We start from the raw sequence: 16,574 nt of genomic DNA on the forward strand, positions 1-16,574 counted from the left end.
TGGTCAGGGTATGAGGTGGACTGTCCTGCTGTGTTGTGGAGACGTTGGTCAGGGTATGAGGTGGACTGTTCTACTAGCTTCTCTGCGGGGGTGGCCAGCTCTCTAATGGGTTGTTCTACTGGCCTCTCTGCGGGGGTGGCCAGCTCTTTAATGGGTTGTTCTACTGGCCTCTCTGCGGGGGTGGCCAGCTCTCTAATGGGTTGTTCTGCTGGCCTCTCTGCGGGGGTGGCCAGCTCTCTAATGGGTTGTTCTCTGTCACACGTCATCGTTCTCACCCTCTCCTCCAGCAGTCTGATCCTCTCCTCTAGTGCTCTGTAATTCTCCTGCTCTTTCTCCTGTTGAAGTTGTCTCACCACAGTCCAGAGTGCAGATATCTCTCTCCACCTCCAGCTCTCGGGGTCTGCTTGAAGGGGTGTTGTTGTTGATGGAGTTTCTCTCTCTCTCTCTCTCTCTCCAGGACAGGCTATATTTTGTGATGGAGTTTCTCTCTCTCTCTCTCTCTCTCTCTCTCTCTCTCTCTCTCCAGGACAGGCTATATTTTGTGATGGAGTTTCTCTCTCTCTCTCTCTCTCCAGGACAGGCTATATTTTGTGATGGAGTTTCTCTCTCTCTCTCTCCAGGACAGGCTATATTTTGTGATGGAGTTTCTCTTTCTCTCTCTCTCCAGGACAGGCTATATTTTGTGATGGAGTTTCTCTCTCTCTCTCTCTCCAGGACAGGCTATATTTTGTGATGGAGTTTCTCTCTCTCTCTCTCTCCAGGACAGGCTATATTTTGTGATGGAGTTTCTCTCTCTCTCTCTCCAGGGCAGGCTATATTTTGTGATGGAGTTTCTCTCTCTCTCTCTCTCCAGGACAGGCTATATTTTGTGATGGAGTTTTCTCTCTCTCTCTCTCCAGGACAGGCTATATTTTGTGATGGAGTTTCTCTCTCTCCAGGACAGGCTATATTTTGTGATGGAGTTTCTCTCTCTCTCTCTCTCCAGGACAGGCTATATTTTGTGATGGAGTTTCTCTCTCTCTCTCTCTCTCTCTCTCTCTCTCTCTCTCCAGGACAGGCTATATTTTGTGATGGAGTTTCTCTCTCTCTCTCTCTCTCTATTTTCTCTCTCTCTCTCTCTCCAGGACAGGCTATATTTTGTGATGGAGTTTTCTCTCTCTCTCTCTCCAGGGCAGGCTATATTTTGTGATGGAGTTTTTCTCTCTCTTTCTCTCTCCAGGACAGGCTATATTTTGTGATGGAGTTTCTCTCTCTCTCTCCAGGACAGGCTATATTTTGTGATGGAGTTTCTCTCTCTCTCCAGGACAGGCTATATTTTGTGATGGAGTTTCTCTCTCTCTCTCTCTCTCTCCAGGACAGGCTATATTTTGTGATGGAGTTTCTCTCTCTCTCTCTCTCTCCAGGACAGGCTATATTTTGTGATGGAGTTTCTCTCTCTCTCTCTCTCTCTCTCCAGGACAGGCTATATTTTGTGATGGAGTTTCTCTCTCTCTCTCTCTCCAGGACAGGCTATATTTTGTGATGGAGTTTCTCTCTCTCTCTCTCTCTCTCTCTCTCCAGGACAGGCTATATTTTGTGATGGAGTTTCTCTCTCTCTCTCTCTCTCTCCAGGACAGGCTATATTTTGTGATGGAGTTTCTCTCTCTCTCTCTCTCCAGGACAGGCTATATTTTGTGATGGAGTTTCTCTCTCTCTCTCTCTCTCCAGGACAGGCTATATTTTGTGATGGAGTTTCTCTCTCTCTCTCTCTCTCTCTCTCCAGGACAGGCTATATTTTGTGATGGAGTTTCTCTCTCTCTCTCTCTCCAGGACAGGCTATATTTTGTGATGGAGTTTCTCTCTCTCTCTCCAGGACAGGCTATATTTTGTGATGGAGTTTCTCTCTCTCTCTCTCTCCAGGACAGGCTATATTTTGTGATGGAGTTTCTCTCTCTCTCTCTCTCTCTCCAGGACAGGCTATATTTTGTGATGGAGTTTCTCTCTCTCTCTCTCTCTCTCTCCAGGACAGGCTATATTTTGTGATGGAGTTTCTCTCTCTCTCTCTCTCCAGGACAGGCTATATTTTGTGATGGAGTTTCTCTCTCTCTCTCTCTCTCTCTCTCTCTCCAGGACAGGCTATATTTTGTGATGGAGTTTCTCTCTCTCTCTCTCTCTCCAGGACAGGCTATATTTTGTGATGGAGTTTCTCTCTCTCTCTCTCTCCAGGACAGGCTATATTTTGTGATGGAGTTTCTCTCTCTCTCTCTCCAGGACAGGCTATATTTTGTGATGGAGTTTCTCTCTCTCTCTCTCTCCAGGACAGGCTATATTTTGTGATGGAGTTTCTCTCTCTCTCTCTCCAGGACAGGCTATATTTTGTGATGGAGTTTCTCTCTCTCTCTCTCTCTCTCTCCAGGACAGGCTATATTTTGTGATGGAGTTTCTCTCTCTCTCTCTCTCTCTCTCTCTCTCTCCAGGACAGGCTATATTTTGTGATGGAGTTTCTCTCTCTCTCTCCAGGACAGGCTATATTTTGTGATGGAGTTTCTCTCTCTCTCTCTCTCCAGGACAGGCTATATTTTGTGATGGAGTTTCTCTCTCTCTCTTTCTCTCTCCAGGACAGGCTATATTTTGTGATGGAGTTTCTCTCTCTCTCTCTCTCCAGGACAGGCTATATTTTGTGATGGAGTTTCTCTCTCTCTCCAGGACAGGCTATATTTTGTGATGGAGTTTCTCTCTCTCTCTCTCTCTCCAGGACAGGCTATATTTTGTGATGGAGTTTCTCTCTCTCTCTCTCTCTCTCCAGGACAGGCTATATTTTGTGATGGAGTTTCTCTCTCTCTCTCTCTCTCTCTCTCTCTCTCTCTCCAGGACAGGCTATATTTTGTGATGGAGTTTCTCTCTCTCTCTCTCTCTCTCTCTCTCTCTCCAGGACAGGCTATATTTTGTGATGGAGTTTCTCTCTCTCTCTCTCCAGGACAGGCTATATTTTGTGATGGAGTTTCTCTCTCTCTCTCTCTCCAGGACAGGCTATATTTTGTGATGGAGTTTCTCTCTCTCTCTCTCTCTCTCCAGGACAGGCTATATTTTGTGATGGAGTTCTCTCTCTCTCTCTCTCTCCAGGACAGGCTATATTTTGTGATGGAGTTTCTTCTCTCTCTCTCTCTCTCTCTCCAGGACAGGCTATATTTTGTGATGGAGTTTCTCTCTCTCTCTCTCCAGGACAGGCTATATTTTGTGATGGAGTTTCTCTCTCTCTCTCCAGGACAGGCTATATTTTGTGATGGAGTTTTCTCTCTCTCTCTCTCTCTCCAGGACAGGCTATATTTTGTGATGGAGTTCTCTCTCTCTCTCTCTCCAGGACAGGCTATATTTTGTGATGGAGTTTCTCTCTCTCTCTTTCTCTCTCCAGGACAGGCTATATTTTGTGATGGAGTTTTCTCTCTCTCTCTCTCTCTCTCTCTCCAGGACAGGCTATATTTTGTGATGGAGTTTCTCTCTCTCTCTCTCTCCAGGACAGGCTATATTTTGTGATGGAGTTTCTCTCTCTCTCTCCAGGACAGGCTATATTTTGTGATGGAGTTCTCTCTCTCCAGGACAGGATATATTTTGTGATGGAGTTTTTCTCTCTCTCTCTCCAGGACAGGCTATATTTTGTGATGGAGTTTCTCTCTCTCTCTCTCTCTCCAGGACAGGCTATATTTTGTGATGGAGTCTCTCTCTCTCTCTCTCTCTCTCTCTCTCCAGGACAGGCTATATTTTGTGATGGAGTTTCTCTCTCTCTCTCTCTCTCTCCAGGACAGGCTATATTTTGTGATGGAGTTTCTCTCTCTCTCTCTCTCTCTCTCCAGGACAGGCTATATTTTGTGATGGAGTTTCTCTCTCTCTCTCTCTCTCTCTCTCTCCAGGACAGGCTATATTTTGTGATGGAGTTTCTCTCTCTCTCTCTCTCCAGGACAGGCTATATTTTGTGATGGAGTTTCTCTCTCTCTCTCTCCAGGACAGGCTATATTTTGTGATGGAGTTTCTCTCTCTCTCTCTCTCTCCAGGACAGGCTATATTTTGTGATGGAGTTTCTCTCTCTCTCTCTCTCTCTCTCTCTCTCTCCAGGACAGGCTATATTTTGTGATGGAGTTTCTCTCTCTCTCTCTCTCTCTCCAGGACAGGCTATATTTTGTGATGGAGTTTCTCTCTCTCTCTCTCTCCAGGACAGGCTATATTTTGTGATGGAGTTTTCTCTCTCTCTCTCTCCAGGACAGGATATATTTTGTGATGGAGTTTCTTCTCTCTCTCTCTCTCCAGGACAGGCTATATTTTGTGATGGAGTTTCTCTCTCTCTCTCTCTCTCTCTCTCTCTCTCCAGGACAGGCTATATTTTGTGATGGAGTTTCTCTCTCTCTCTCTCTCTCCAGGACAGGCTATATTTTGTGATGGAGTTTCTCTCTCTCTCTCTCTCTCTCTCTCCAGGACAGGCTATATTTTGTGATGGAGTTTCTCTCTCTCTCTCTCTCTCTCTCTCTCCAGGACAGGCTATATTTTGTGATGGAGTTTCTCTCTCTCTCTCTCTCCAGGACAGGCTATATTTTGTGATGGAGTTTCTCTCTCTCTCTCCAGGACAGGCTATATTTTGTGATGGAGTTTCTCTCTCTCTCTCTCTCCAGGACAGGCTATATTTTGTGATGGAGTTTCTCTCTCTCTCTCCAGGACAGGCTATATTTTTTGATGGAGTTTCTCTCTCTCTCTCTCTCCAGGACAGGCTATATTTTGTGATGGAGTTTCTCTCTCTCTCTCTCTCCAGGACAGGCTATATTTTGTGATGGAGTTTCTCTCTCTCTCTCTCTCTCTCTCTCTCTCTCCAGGACAGGCTATATTTTGTGATGGAGTTTCTCTCTCTCTCTCTCTCTCCAGGACAGGCTATATTTTGTGATGGAGTTTCTCTCTCTCTCTCTCTCCAGGACAGGCTGTATTTTGTGATGGAGTTTCTCTCTCTCTCTCTCTCTCCAGGACAGGCTATATTTTGTGATGGAGTTTCTCTCTCTCTCTCTCTCCAGGACAGGCTATATTTTGTGATGGAGTTTCTCTCTCTCTCTCTCTCCAGGACAGGCTATATTTTGTGATGGAGTTTCTCTCTCTCTCTCTCTCCAGGACAGGCTATATTTTGTGATGGAGTTTCTCTCTCTCTCTCTCTCCAGGACAGGCTATATTTTGTGATGGAGTTTCTCTCTCTCTCTCTCGCTCTCTCCAGGACAGGCTATATTTTGTGATGGAGTATATCAACGGAGGAGACCTCATGTATCAGATCCAGCAGGTCGGCAAGTTCAAGGAACCCCACGCTGTGTGAGTACACACACACACACACACACACACACACACCACACACCACACACACACACACACACACCACACACACACACACACACCACACACACACACACACACACACACACACACACACACACAACACACACACACACAACACACACACACACTCCTGTACCTGGTCTAACTCAGTGTGTGTGTGTGTGTGTGTGCGTGTGTGTGTGTGTAGTTTCTATGCTGCAGAGATCTCCATCGGCCTCCTCTTCCTCCATTCCAAAGGCATCGTTTACCGGTGAGTGACTGTTTTACTCCATGTTTGTTACGTGTGGTATTCCGCATCCCCCCTAATGGCCTTGTGGATGTTTGTCAGCAAGACAAACGGAGCTGATCGTGGACTAGGGGAAACAGAGGGCCGAGCATCAACCTGTTGTAGTGGAGCCTCAGCATCCACATCCCTAATGGTCTGTCTTGTGGATGTTTGTCAGCAAGACAAACGGAGCTGATCGTGGACTAGGGGAAACAGAGGGCCGAGCATCAACCTGTTGTAGTGGAGCCTCAGCATCCACATCCCTAATGGTCTGTCGTGGTCCAAACACACTAACACAGTCAGTGGAAACGGGCGACGCCTCTTCCCCCTCAGGAGACTGAAACGATTTGCCTAGATTTGCAGTCTAAGCCACTGCATCTCAGGGCTACAGGCGTCACTACAGACCCTGGTTTCGATTCCAGGCTGTATCACAACCGGCCGTGATTGGGAGTCCTAATAGGGCGGCGCACAATTGGCCCAGCGTCGTCCGGGTTTGGCCGGGGTAGGCCGTCATTGTAAATAAGAATTTGTTCTTAACTGACTTGCCTAGTTACATATTACCTCAACAACCTCATACCCCTGCACATTGACTCGGTACTTGTACTCCTTGTACATAGTCTCATTATTGTGTCTCTATTTCCTTTGTTATTTTTTGTTTGCAAATTTGTCTTACTTTTTTAACTCTGCGTTGTTGGGCTCGTAAGTAAGCATTTCACAGGAACAGCTGGTGCTCTCACGCATGGTTCAGTGTTGCTTGTTTCTGCGTTGTTGGGAAAAGGGCTCGTAAGTAAGCATTTCACAGGAACAGCTGGTGCTCTCACGCATGGTTCAGTGTTGCTTGTTTCGAAGCAAGCATAGAAGGCATTTAGCTTGTCAAGCTCTAGAAAGGCAGACATTTGACAAACTGACTTGTTGGAAAGGTGGCATCCTATGACGGTGCCACGTTGAAAGTCACTGAGCTCTTCAGTAAGGCCATTCTACTGCCAATGTTTGTCTATGGAGATTGAAATGCTGTGCTCAATTTTATACACCAGTCAGCAACAGCGGTGTGGCTGAAACAACCAAATGCATTTTGAAGGGGTGTCCACATACTTTTGTATATATATAGTGTATGTTTAATATGTCTGTGTGTGTTTATGTGTGTGTAACGTGTGTATGTAGGTTTAACGTGTGTGTGTGTGCCTCTCCTAGGGATCTGAAGCTGGACAACGTGATGCTGAAGGACACATTAAGATAGTCTGTCTCTGTGTGCCTCTCCTAGGGATCTGAAACTGGACAACGTGATGCTGAAGGACACATTAAGATAGTCTGTCTCTGTGTGCCTCTCCTAGGGATCTGAAGCTGGACAGCGTCATGCTGAAGGACACATTAAGATAGTCTGTCTCTGTGTGCCTCTCCTAGGGATCTGAAGCTGGACAACGTCAGGCTGGAGGACACATTAAGATAGTCTGTCTCTGTGTGCCTCTCCTAGGGATCTGAAGCTGGACAACGTGATGCTGAAGGACACATTAAGATAGTCTGTCTCTGTGTGCCTCTCCTAGGGATCTGAAGCTGGACAACGTCATGCTGGAGGACACATTAAGATAGTCTGTCTCTGTGTGCCTCTCCTAGGGATCTGAAGCTGGACAACGTCATGCTGGATGCAGAAGGCCACATTAAGATAGTCTGTCTCTGTGTGCCTCTCCTAGGGATCTGAAGCTGGACAACGTGATGCTGAAGGACACATTAAGATAGTCTGTCTCTGTGTACCTCTCCTAGGGATCTGAAACTGGACAACGTCATGCTGGATGCAGAAGGACACATTAAGATCGCTGACTTTGGGATGTGCAAAGAGAACATGTTAGACGGTGTCACCACCAAGACCTTCTGTGGGACCCCAGACTACATCGCTCCTGAGGTAATGATCGCTTTTGTTCTTCAACTCCCTATCCTCTTCTTTCTCCTCTCCTCACCCCCCTTAGTCCTCAAATCAAAATCAAATCAAATGTATTTATAAAGCCCTTCGTACATCAGCTGATATCTCAAAGTGCTGTACAGAAACCCAGCCTAAAACCCCAAACAGCAAGCAATGCAGGTGTAGAAGCACGGTGGCTAGGAAAAACTCCCTAGAAAGGCCAGAGCCTAGGAAGAAACCTAGAGAGGAACCAGGCTATGAGGGGTGGCCAGTCCTCTTCTGGCTGTGTCGGGTGGAGATTATAACAGAACATGGCCAAGATGTTCAAATGTTCATAAATGACCAGCATGGTCCAATAATAATAAGGCAGAACAGTTGAAACTGGAGCAGCAGCACGGCCAGGTGGACTGGGGACAGCAAGGAGTCATCATGTCAGGTAGTCATGAGGCATGGTCCTAGGGCTCAGGTCCTCCGAGAGAGAGAAAGAAAGAGAGAAAGAGAGAATTAGAGAGAGCACACTTAAATTCACACAGGACACCGAATAGGACAGGAGAAGTACTGTGGCCCCTCCAGATATAACGAACTGACCCTAGCCCCCCGACACATAAACTACTGCAGCATAAATCCTGGAGGCTGAGACAGGAGGGGTCAGGAGACACTACCCAGACAGGATAGTCCTCTATCCTCCTCCTTAGTCCTCTATCCTCCTCCTATCTCATCACTTGCTCCTGCCCCCTTAGTCCTCTATCCTCCTCCTATCTCGTCCCTCTCTCCTCCCCCTTAGTCCTCTATCCTCCTCCTATGTCATCCCTCTCTCCTCCCCCTTAGTCCTCTATCCTCCTCCTATCTCGTCCCTCTCTCCTCCCCCTTAGTCCTCTATCCTCCTCCTATATCATCCCTCTCTCCTCCCCCTTAGTCCTCTATCCTCCTCCTATCTCATCCCTCTCTCCTCCCCCCTCCAGATCATTGCGTACCAGCCCTATGGGAAGTCCGTGGACTGGTGGGCCTTTGGAGTTCTGCTCTACGAGATGCTGGCTGGACAGGTAGGTGTGTGTGTGTGTGTGTGTGTGTGTGTGTGTGTGTGTGTGTGTGTGTGTGTGTGTGTGTCTGTGATATTTGTCTCGGTACATCGTCTTACAGTACGTAGTGCAGAATGTCAGCGGTGTCCTCTCAGTGGCGCTCTGTGTGTCCCTCCCCAGCCTCCGTTCGATGGTGAGGACGAGGATGAGTTGTTTCAGTCCATCATGGAGCATCACGTCTCCTACCCCAAGTCCATGTCCAAGGAGGCTGTCGCCATCTGCAAAGGGGTGAGACACTTACACTCTCTATCTCTCGCTCTCTCTCACACACACTTACACTCTCTATCTCTCGCTCTCTCTCACACACACACATACTCTCTATCTCTCGCTCTCTCTCACACACACACACTTACACTCTCTATCTCTCGCACACACACACACACACACACACACACACACACACACACACACACACACACACACACACACACACACTTACACTCTCTATCTCTCTCACACACACACACACACACACACACGCACACTTACACTCTCTATCTCTCGCTCTCTCTCACACACACACACACTCTCTATCTCTCGCTCTCTCTCACACACACACACACACACTTACACTCTCTCTCTCACACACACACACACACACACACACACTTACACTCTCTATCTCTCGCACACACACACACACACACACACACACACACACACACACACACACACACACACACTTACACTCTCTATCTCTCTCTCACACACACACACACACACACACACACACACACGCACACTTACACTCTCTATCTCTCTCTCTCACACACACACACACACACACACACACTTACACTCTCTATCTCTCTCTCTCTCTCACACACACACTCTGACCTCTGACTCCTGTCTCTAGTTGATGACTAAGCACCCAGGGAAGCGTCTGGGCTGTGGTCCGGAGGGGGAGAGGGATATAAAGGAACACGCTTTCTTCCGTTACATGGACTGGGACAAACTGGAGAACAAGGAAGTCCAGCCGCCCTTCAAACCCAAAGCTGTGAGTCTAACCTATATAACCTATCTCTCTCTCTATATATATATATATATATACATATACAGTGGGGCAAAAAAGTATTTAATCAGCCACCAATTGTGCAAGTTCTCCCACTTAAAAAGATGAGAAGAGGCCTGTAATTTTCATCATAGGTACACTTCAACTATGACAGACAAAATGAGGGGAAAAAATCCAGAAAAACACATTGTAGGATTTTTAATGAATTTATTTGCAAATTATGGTGGAAAATAAGTATTTGGTCACCTACCAACAAGCAAGATTTCTGGCTCTCACAGACCTGTAACTTCTTCTTTAAGAGGCTCCTCTGTCCTCCACTCGTTACCTGTATTAATGGCACCTGTTTGAACTTGTTATCAGTATAAAAGACACCTGTCCACAACCTCAAACAGTCACACTCCAAACTCCACTATGGCCAAGACCAAAGAGCTGTCAAAGGACACCAGAAACAAAATTGTAGACCTGCACCAGGCTGGGAAGACTGAATCTGCAATAGGTAAGCAGCTTGGTTTGAAGAAATCAACTGTGGGAGCAATTATTAGGAAATGGAAGACATACAAGATAATCTCCCTCGATCTGGGGCTCCACGCAAGATCTCACCCCGTGGGGTCAAAATGATCACAAGAATGGTGAGCAAAAATCCCAGAACCACACAGGGGGACCTAGTGAATGACCTGCAGAGAGCTGGGACCAAAGTAACAAAGCCTACCATCAGTAACACACTACGCCGCCAGGGACTCAAATCCTGCAGTGCCAGACGTGTCCCCCTGCTTAAGCCAGTACATGTCCAGGCCCGTTTAAAGTTTGCTAGAGAGCATTTGGATGATCCAGAAGAGGATTGGGAGAATGTCATATGGTCAGATGAAACCAAAATATAACTTTTTGGTAAAAACTCAACTCATCGTGTTTGGAGGACAAAGAATGCTGAGTTGCATCCAAAGAACACCATACCTACTGTGAAGCATGGGGGTGGAAACATCATGCTTTTGGGCTGTTTTTCTGCAAAGGGACCAGGACGACTGATCTGTGTAAAGGAAAGAATGAATGGGGCCATGTATCGGGAGATTTTGAGTGAAAACCTCCTTCCATCAGCAAGGGCATTGAAGATGAAACGTGGCTGGGTCTTTCAGCATGAGAATGATCCCAAACACACCGCCCGGGCAACGAAGGAGTGGCTTCGTAAGAAGCATTTTAAGGTCCTGGAGTGGGGACTGAGTCATGAGGACTGGATGACTCCATCTACTTCATTATATATATTATGTTGTGGATGAGGACTGGATGACTCTCCGTCTACTTCATTATATTTATATTATGTTGTGGATGAGGACTGGATGACTCTCCGTCTACTTCATTATATTTATATTATGTTGTGGATGAGGACTGGATGACTCCATCTACTTCATTATATATATTATGTTGTGGATGAAGACTGGATGACTCTCCGTCTACTTCATTATATTTATATTATGTTGTGGATGAGGACTGGATGACTCTCCATCTACATCATTATATTTATATTATGTTGTGGATGAGGACTGGATGACTCTCCGTCTACTTCATTATATTTATATTATGTTGTGGATGAGGACTGGATGACTATCCATCTACTTCATTATATTTATATTATGTTGTGGATGAGGACTGGATGACTCTCCATCTACTTCATTATATTTATATTATGTTGTGGATGAGGACTGGATGACTCCGTCTACTTCATTATATTTATATTATGTTGTGGATGAGGACTGGATGACTCTCCATCTACTTCATTATATTTATATTATGTTGTGGATGAGGACTGGATGACTCTCCATCTACTTCATTATATTTATAATATGTTGTGGATGAGGACTGGATGACTATCCATCTACTTCATTATATTTATATTATGTTGTGGATGAGGACTGGATGACTCTCCATCTACTTCATTATATTTATATTATGTTGTGGATGAGGACTGGATGACTCTCCATCTACTTCATTATATTTATATTATGTTGTGGATGAGGACTGGATGACTCTCCATCTACTTCATTATATTTATATTATGTTGTGGATGAGGACTGGATGACTCTCCATCTACTTCATTATATTTATATTATGTTGTGGATGAGGACTGGATGACTCTCCATCTACTTCATTATATTTATATTATGTTGTGGATGAGGACTGGATGACTCCATCTACTTCATTATATTTATATTATGTTGTGGATGAGGACTGGATGACTCCGTCTACTTCATTATATTTATATTATGTTGTGGATGAGGACTGGATGACACCATCTACTTCATTATATTTATATTATGTTGTGGATGAGGACTGGATGACTCCATCTACTTCATTATATTTATATTATGTTGTGGATGAGGACTGGATGACTCTCCGTCTACTTCATTATATTTATATTATGTTGTGGATGAGGACCTCATTATATTTATATTATGTTGTGGATGAGGACTGGATGACTCTCCGTCTACTTCATTATATTTATGTTATGTTGTGGATGAGGACTGGATGACTCCATCTACTTCATTATATTTATATTATGTTGTGGATGAGGACTGGATGACTCTCCGTCTACTTCATTATATTTATATTATGTTGTGGATGAGGACCTCATTATATTTATATGATGTTGTGGATGAGGACTGGATGACTCCATCTACTTCATTATATTTATATTATGTTGTGGATGAGGACTGGATGACTCTCCATCTACTTCATTATATTTATATTATGTTGTGGATGAGGACTGGATGACTCCATCTACTTCATTATATTTATATTATGTTGTGGATGAGGACTGGATGACTCCATCTACTTCATTATATTTATATTATGTTGTGGATGAGGACTGGATGACTCTCCGTCTACTTCATTATATTTATATTATGTTGTGGATGAGGACTGGATGACTCCATCTTCTTCATTATATTTATATTATGTTGTGGATGAGGACTGGATGACTCTCCATCTACTTCATTATATTTATATTATGTTGTGGATGAGGACTGGATGACTCCATCTACTTCATTATATTTATATTATGTTGTGGATGAGGACCTCATTATATTTATATTATGTTGTGGATGAGGACTGGATGACTCTCCATCTACTTCATTATATTTATATTATGTTGTGGATGAGGACTGGATGACTCTCCATCTACTTCATTATATTTATATTATGTTGTGGATGAGGACTGGATGACTCTCCATCTACATCATTATATTTATATTATGTTGTGGATGAGGACTGGATGACTCCGTCTACTTCATTATATTTATATTATGTTGTGGATGAGGACTTCATTATATTTATATTCTGTTGTGGATGAGGACTGGATGACTCTCCGTCTACTTCATTATATTTATATTATGTTGTGGATGAGGACTTCATTATATTTATATTATGTTGTGGATGAGGACTGGATGACTCCATCTACTTCATTGTATTTATATTATGTTGTGGATGAGGACCGGATGACTCCATCTACTTCATTATATTTATAATATGTTGTGGATGAGGACTGGATGACTCCATCTACTTCATTGTATTTATATTATGTTGTGGATGAGGACTGGATGACTCTCCATCTACTTCATTATATTTATATTATGTTGTGGATGAGGACTGGATGACTCCATCTTCTTCATTATATTTATATTATGTTGTGGATGAGGACTGGATGACTCTCCGTCTACTTCATTATATTTATATTATGTTGTGGATGAGGACTGGATGACTCTCCATCTACTTCATTATATTTATATTATGTTGTGGATGAGGACTGGATGACTCTCCATCTACTTCATTATATTTATATTATGTTGTGGATGAGGACTTCATTATATTTATATTATGTTGTGGATGAGGACTGGATGACTCCATCTACTTCATTATATTTATATTATGTTGTGGATGAGGACTGGATGACTCTCCATCTACTTCATTATATTTATATTATGTTGTGGATGAGGACTTCATTATATTTATATTATGTTGTGGATGAGGACTGGATGACTCTCCATCTACATCATTATATTTATATTATGTTGTGGATGAGGACTGGATGACTCTCCATCTACTTCATTATATTTATATTATGTTGTGGATGAGGACTGGATGACTCCATCTACTTCATTATATTTATATTATGTTGTGGATGAGGACTGGATGACTCTCCGTCTACTTCATTATATTTATATTATGTTGTGGATGAGGACTGGATGACTCTCCATCTACTTCATTATATTTATATTATGTTGTGGATGAGGACTGGATGACTCTCCGTCTACTTCATTATATTTATATTATGTTGTGGATGAGGACCTCATTATATTTATATTATGTTGTGGATGAGGACTGGATGACTCTCCATCTACTTCATTATATTTATATTATGTTGTGGATGAGGACTGGATGACTCCATCTACTTCATTATATGTATATTATGTTGTGGATGAGGACTGGATGACTCTCCGTCTACTTCATTATATTTATAATATGTTGTGGATGAGGACTTCATTATATTTATATTATGTTGTGGATGAGGACTGGATGACTCCATCTACTTCATTATATTTATATTATGTTGTGGATGAGGACTGGATGACACCATCTACTTCATTATATTTATATTATGTTGTGGATGAGGACTGGATGACTCCATCTACTTCATTATATTTATATTATGTTGTGGATGAGGACTGGATGACTCTCCGTCTACTTCATTATATTTATATTATGTTGTGGATGAGGACCTCATTATATTTATATTATGTTGTGGATGAGGACTGGATGACTCTCCATCTACTTCATTATATGTATACTATGTTGTGGATGAGGACTGGATGACTCCATCTACATCATTGTATTTATATTATGTTGTGGATGAGGACTGGATGACTCCATCTACTTAATTTATATTTATATTATGTTGTGGATGAGGACTGGATGACTCCATCTACTTCATTGTATTATGTTGTGGATGAGGACTGGATGACTCTCCATCTACTTCATTGTATTATGTTGTGGATGAGGACTGGATGACTCTCCGTCTACTTCATTATATTTATATTATGTTGTGGATGAGGGCTGGATGACTCTCCATCTACTTCATTATATTATGTTGTGGATAAGGACTGGATGACTCCATCTACTTCATTGTATCTCGTGTTTCTCCTCCTGTGTGTTTTAATTCATCCCATCCATCCCTCTTCTCTCCCCCTCCCTCCACAGTGCGGTCGCGAAGCAGAGAACTTTGATCGTTTCTTTACACGCCACCCCCCCGTCCTGACCCCCCCCGACCAGGAGGTCATCATGAACCTGGACCAGGAAGAGTTCCAGGGATTCTCATTCGTTAACCCAGAGTACCCCGACATGGACTGACCCATCACAGCGCTGCATTAGCTCCTGCCCCTCTTCCAGATCTCATATCATTTCATCACCAGGATATAGTTTAAGACCAAAGGGTGTATCCCAGTTGTCTCTCCTCCCTCTTGAGCACTTGTTCACTCCTCCTGAGTGGCGCGGCCGTCTAATGGCATCTCAGTGCATGAAGCGTCATTACAGTGCCTGGTTCGAATCCAGGCTGTGTCGCATCCGGCCGTGATTGGGAGTCCTTATAGGGCGGCGCACGATTGGCCCAGCGTCGCCCGGGTTTTGGCCGGGGGGGGGGGAGTCGTCATTGTAAATAATAATTTGTTCTTTAACTGACTTTCCTAGTTAAATAAAGATTAAATACATTTTTTTTTTAAATAAATACAAATGTAAAAACACATTATTGGTGTTAACCTGGATTAGAGTTTCCATTTACCACTCATTTCCTTTCAAGTGAGGAAGTGTGTACTTTGGGAGGAAGGGGAGAGAATTGGTACATAGCCTAGTCCCTACCCATATCTACTGTTCTGTTCTAACCTAAACACAGATCTAGGATCAGATTCCCCATGCCCCTAGTCTTAACCTGAACCATTACGGAGATCTGACCTCTGATCAGTGGTTAAAGACAACTTCTACTCAAAACAGAACAGAAGGTCCCAAGGTGTATGAAATCCTACAACAACAAAAAAAAATGCTGAATCGATCGATTTTCAACTAATCGATAAAGCAAATCAATGAGGTTACATTCCCACCATCAACCAATCAAATGACCTCCCAACTGTTACTGGGACCAATATTGACCGACGGATCGAACTGATCGACTTTCTTACTGTTTAATGATCAATCAGGGTATTGTGTTGTTTTGTTTTGTATTGATTTAGGGATGTAGAACTGTTATGAAATGTTAACGTCGTTGCTATTACAACGAGGGAGGCCTCCTTGGTACTGTCACCACCACCACCACCTCACACACCATGTTACGTTACTGTCAAACTGTGCCAAAGCAGGGTCAGAGTTCAGGGTCCAGTGTCCTCCGTTACGGGGAGACACACGGCAGCCATTTTGTGCCACAGAGCCCCAAACCAACCCCACACCTCAGAATAGCATTCACAGCAACTGGAAACACACGGACACACCAGGGCTCATCTCCAATGGTCTTGTCAACCCGGTCCGACCACACATCTCTAGATATCGCTCTGAGACCAGGGCCCATCTCCAATAGTCTTGTCAACCCGGTCCGACCACACATCTCTAGATATCGCTCTGAGACCAGGGCCCATTCCCCATAGTGACCTGCTATTGACCAGGAGGGCCCGTTCCTCTATAGTGACCTGCTATTGACCAGGGCCCGTTCCCCATAGTGACCTGCTATTGACCAGGGAGGGCCCATTCCCTCTATAGTGACCTGCTATTGACCAGGGAGGGCCCATTCCCTCTATAGTGACGTGCTATTGACCAGGAAGGGCCCATTCCCCATAGTGACCTGCTATTGACCAGGGAGGGCCCATTCCCTCTATAGTGACCTGCTATTGACCAGGGAGGGCCCATTCCCTCTATAGTGACCTGCTATAGGGCCCATTCCCTCTATAGTGACCTGCT

General features: G+C 44.1%; 1 protein-coding gene and 1 pseudogene across 1 annotated transcript in view; one reads left to right on the forward strand and one right to left on the reverse strand.

Annotated features, from left to right (window-relative positions):
• The window catches only part of LOC135560361 (protein kinase C beta type-like), a 41,565-nt pseudogene extending 26,190 nt beyond the window's left edge, over positions 1-15,375 (forward strand).
• LOC135560334 (protein kinase C beta type-like) overlaps positions 1-16,574 on the reverse strand; it is a 257,240-nt gene that overhangs the window by 153,183 nt on the left and 87,483 nt on the right. The gene's annotated exons all lie outside the window — the stretch shown is intronic.

Source organism: Oncorhynchus nerka, linkage group LG15, assembly GCF_034236695.1.
Source record: "Oncorhynchus nerka isolate Pitt River linkage group LG15, Oner_Uvic_2.0, whole genome shotgun sequence".
In the NCBI taxonomy this organism is placed as follows: Eukaryota; Metazoa; Chordata; class Actinopteri; order Salmoniformes; family Salmonidae; genus Oncorhynchus; species Oncorhynchus nerka.